This window comes from Schistocerca americana, unplaced genomic scaffold, assembly GCF_021461395.2.
Source record: "Schistocerca americana isolate TAMUIC-IGC-003095 unplaced genomic scaffold, iqSchAmer2.1 HiC_scaffold_1397, whole genome shotgun sequence".
Taxonomy (NCBI): domain Eukaryota; kingdom Metazoa; phylum Arthropoda; class Insecta; order Orthoptera; family Acrididae; genus Schistocerca; species Schistocerca americana.
In genome coordinates, this window is record NW_025725478.1 from 10001 (window position 1) to 15000 (window position 5000).

General features: G+C 52.7%; 1 non-coding gene across 1 annotated transcript in view; it reads left to right on the forward strand.

Moving 5' to 3' along the window:
- The first annotated feature begins 3385 nt into the window (after window positions 1-3385).
- LOC124567760 overlaps window positions 3386-5000 on the forward strand; it is a 1910-nt gene continuing 295 nt past the window's right edge. Inside the window, exon 1 of the ribosomal RNA XR_006970950.1 lies at window positions 3386-5000. This exon is cut by the window's right edge and continues 295 nt beyond it. This is a non-coding gene — a ribosomal RNA (small subunit ribosomal RNA).

Here is a 5000-nt window from a genome sequence, read left to right on the forward strand (position 1 = left end):
CCTATGTCGTACCTTAACCTAACCTATGTCGTACCTTAACCTAACCTATGTCGTACCTTAACCTAACCTATGTCGTACCTTAACCTAACCTATGTCGTACCTTAACCTAACCTATGTCGTACCTTAACCTAACCTATGTCGTACCTTAACCTAACCTATGTCGTACCTTAACCTAACCTATGTCGTACCTTAACCTAACCTATGTCGTACCTTAACCTAACCTATGTCGTACCTTAACCTAACCTATGTCGTACCTTAACCTAACCTATGTCGTACCTTAACCTAACCTATGTCGTACCTTAACCTAACCTATGTCGTACCTTAACCTAACCTATGTCGTACCTTAACCTAACCTATGTCGTACCTTAACCTAACCTATGTCGTACCTTAACCTAACCTATGTCGTACCTTAACCTAACCTGTATTGCGCCTTAACCTAACCTGTATTGCGCCTTAACCTAACCTGTATTGCGCCTTAACGTAACCTGTATTGCGCCTTAACGTAACCTGTATTGCGCCTTAACGTAACCTGTATTGCGCCTTAACGTAACCTGTATTGCGCCTTAACGTAACCTGTATTGCGCCTTAACGTAACCTGTATTGCGCCTTAACGTAACCTGTATTGCGCCTTAACGTAACCTGTATTGCGCCTTAACGTAACCTGTATTGCGCCTTAACGTAACCTGTATTGCGCCTTAACGTAACCTGTATTGCGCCTTAACGTAACCTGTATTGCGCCTTAACGTAACCTGTATTGCGCCTTAACGTAACCTGTATTGCGCCTTAACGTAACCTGTATTGCGCCTTAACGTAACCTGTATTGCGCCTTAACGTAACCTGTATTGCGCCTTAACGTAACCTGTATTGCGCCTTAACGTAACCTGTATTGCGCCTTAACGTAACCTGTATTGCGCCTTAACGTAACCTGTATTGCGCCTTAACGTAACCTGTATTGCGCCTTAACGTAACCTGTATTGCGCCTTAACGTAACCTGTATTGCGCCTTAACGTAACCTGTATTGCGCCTTAACGTAACCTGCATTGCGCCTTAACGTAACCTGCATTGCGCCTTAACGTAACCTGTATTGCGCCTTAACGTAACCTGCATTGCGCCTTAACGTAACCTGCATTGCGCCTTAACGTAACCTGTATTGCGCCTTAACGTAACCTGTATTGCGCCTTAACGTAACCTGTATTGCGCCTTAACGTAACCTGTATTGCGCCTTAACGTAACCTGTATTGCGCCTTAACGTAACCTGTATTGCGCCTTAACGTAACCTGTATTGCGCCTTAACGTAACCTGTATTGCGCCTTAACGTAACCGATATTGCGCCTTAACGTAACCTATATTGCGCCGTAACGTAACCTATATTGCGCCGTAACGTAACCCACATTGCCCCTTAACGTAACCTATATTGCGCCGTAACGTAACCTATATTGCGCCGTAACGTAACCCACATTGCCCCTTAACGTAACCCACATTGCCCCTTAACGTAACCCACATTGCCCCTTAACGTAACCCAACACACGTTGGGCCTTAACCCAACACACGTTGGGCCTTAACCCAACACACGTTGGGCCGTAACCCAACACACGTTGGGCCTTAACCCAACACACGTTGGGCCTTAACCCAACACACGTTGGGCCTTAACCCAACACACGTTGGGCCTTAACCTGCTCTGTAATTGTCATACGACGCGTTAAATTAGTGTAGTGTTGCCTAACTGCAACCCCCGCAATATAGTTTGCTACTCGCACTGCCCGGTCCCCAGTGTATCGCTTCATGTTAAACACCTTGCAGCTATACACTGTAATGTGGATGGCAGCAGGACGTACATGCTCAATGCCCTTTGCAGTTGTTCATTGGCATTTGCAGTTGTTCATTGGCATTCGCATGGCGAAGCACTTAGCCTACGCTGTGGTACGGCCTGTGTCAACTGTCCGCTGATGTTGTACGTCCAAATCACACACTGTACTGCACATTGGTCCTCATGTACTGAATGATACATCGTGGTACATGTGACCGTACAACGACTGCGCCAACAACGGCGAACCATGCGGTCCAAATGTTGTGCACTCAGCTACGTGTCGTCTCCCTATAAGAGCTGGATTGCAGTGTGGTATGCCCTGGATGGCGATCAGCATGAGCCGTCTGTTGATGTAGTGGCGCGTGTTGTCAGACGTAGTCGTCTCTTCTCACACACCGTGATAGCACGGTGCACTGCGTTCCACATCTGCGACATGCGACAGAGGCCGGTTGACAGTCGTTCGCGCAATGGACATCGCATACGTACGGGGGCCACCTTCCACGTGTTCGCTAAGCGTGGACATGTTGTTGCGTGTATGTGGGCAGACAGTGTGTCGTGACACCTGACACAGGCATGCAACAATCGTTGAATTTGCAAATGGCGATGGACGCCTACGTTTGCTGGTGACGTTACGCAAATGAACAACTGGTAAACCGTTGTGGTGCGGTTGTTCTCGCTAGGGGTGAATCAGTGATGGCGACGATCGGTTGAGCTACCAACCGGTTGTTGCAGCGATACCCACCATGCCCACGAACGTGAATGGCATGTGGGTGTGAAGCGATACGCGGCGGTGGCTGGGTGGGACCGTCCCCGGCCGGTGAGGGGGGGCCTCCCGGCGTGTTGGCCGTGCGGTGCGTGGGCGCACGCGCTACAGCCGGCTGGTGGGGGCGGCCAGTGGCAGGCGCGCCGGCCGACGGAGGCGGCAGGCGGCGCAGCTGCGCGCCGGCGCACCCTGCACGCGGCGCCGTGCGGCCAAAGTAGGTCCTCGCGGGCCCGGTGCGAAGCGCGGTGGACATCTGCAGTGTGCTGGTCCGATTGAGGACTGTGTGCGCTGAGGATGCGCCGCCGCCCGGCGCTCGGCGCCGCGACGCCGTCTGCTGCTCGGTCGCCTCTGCGGTTCTCGCAGGTGGTTTGTATCGCAGCTGTGCGGACGTGTTGGCGCGTGCGCTGTGCTGGGAGAGTTCGCTTCGGCACCCAAGTGGGGCTTTTGTCCTTCTGTGGCGCTGGCGTTGGAGCTGCCGGTCACCGTAGGTGGCGCGTGTTGTCTCCCGCCGGCAATGCCACGACAGCACGCTCCCGGGCCTCTGTCGGCAGCGGCAAGCTCAGTTGGGAGCACGGGTGGTCGCACCTAAAGCGTCTACTCGCCAAACTCCGGGCGATTGCGCCTCTCTCGAACCCGACCAAGTACTTAGGACGGCGCTGCGCGCCGCCGGGACCTGAGAGGGTTTCGAGGTGTATGGTGCAGGGGAGCTCAGCCTCCTCCTGTTTGCAGAATAATTGAGCGGACGCTTGCGTGTTCGCGCGGGCCCCCGGGACACACTCCCGGGCGGCCGGCTGCTCAGCTCTAGTTGACGCAGCTCCCTGGTTGATCCTGCCAGTAGTCATATGCTTGTCTCAAAGATTAAGCCATGCATGTCTCAGTACAAGCCGCATTAAGGTGAAACCGCGAATGGCTCATTAAATCAGTTATGGTTCCTTAGATCGTACCCACGTTACTTGGATAACTGTGGTAATTCTAGAGCTAATACATGCAAACAGAGTCCCGACCAGAGATGGAAGGGACGCTTTTATTAGATCAAAACCAATCGGTCGGCTCGTCCGGTCCGTTTGCCTTGGTGACTCTGAATAACTTTGGGCTGATCGCACGGTCCTCGTACCGGCGACGCATCTTTCAAATGTCTGCCTTATCAACTGTCGATGGTAGGTTCTGCGCCTACCATGGTTGTAACGGGTAACGGGGAATCAGGGTTCGATTCCGGAGAGGGAGCCTGAGAAACGGCTACCACATCCAAGGAAGGCAGCAGGCGCGCAAATTACCCACTCCCGGCACGGGGAGGTAGTGACGAAAAATAACGATACGGGACTCATCCGAGGCCCCGTAATCGGAATGAGTACACTTTAAATCCTTTAACGAGTATCTATTGGAGGGCAAGTCTGGTGCCAGCAGCCGCGGTAATTCCAGCTCCAATAGCGTATATTAAAGTTGTTGCGGTTAAAAAGCTCGTAGTTGGATTTGTGTCCCACGCTGTTGGTTCACCGCCCGTCGGTGTTTAACTGGCATGTATCGTGGGACGTCCTGCCGGTGGGGCGAGCTGAAGGCGTGCGACGCGCCTCGTGCGTGCTCGTGCGTCCCGAGGCGGACCCCGTTGCAATCCTACCAGGGTGCTCTTGAGTGAGTGTCTCGGTGGGCCGGCACGTTTACTTTGAACAAATTAGAGTGCTTAAAGCAGGCAAGCCCGCCTGAATACTGTGTGCATGGAATAATGGAATAGGACCTCGGTTCTATTTTGTTGGTTTTCGGAACCCGAGGTAATGATTAATAGGGACAGGCGGGGGCATTCGTATTGCGACGTTAGAGGTGAAATTCTTGGATCGTCGCAAGACGAACAGAAGCGAAAGCATTTGCCAAGTATGTTTTCATTAATCAAGAACGAAAGTTAGAGGTTCGAAGGCGATCAGATACCGCCCTAGTTCTAACCATAAACGATGCCAGCCAGCGATCCGCCGCAGTTCCTCCGATGACTCGGCGGGCAGCCTCCGGGAAACCAAAGCTTTTGGGTTCCGGGGGAAGTATGGTTGCAAAGCTGAAACTTAAAGGAATTGACGGAAGGGCACCACCAGGAGTGGAGCCTGCGGCTTAATTTGACTCAACACGGGAAACCTCACCAGGCCCGGACACCGGAAGGATTGACAGATTGATAGCTCTTTCTTGATTCGGTGGGTGGTGGTGCATGGCCGTTCTTAGTTGGTGGAGCGATTTGTCTGGTTAATTCCGATAACGAACGAGACTCTAGCCTGCTAACTAGTCGCGTGACATCCTTCGTGCTGTCAGCGATTACTTTTCTTCTTAGAGGGACAGGCGGCTTCTAGCCGCACGAGATTGAGCAATAACAGGTCTGTGATGCCCTTAGATGTTCTGGGCCGCACGCGCGCTACACTGAAGGAATCAGCGTGTCTTCCTAGGCCGAAAGGT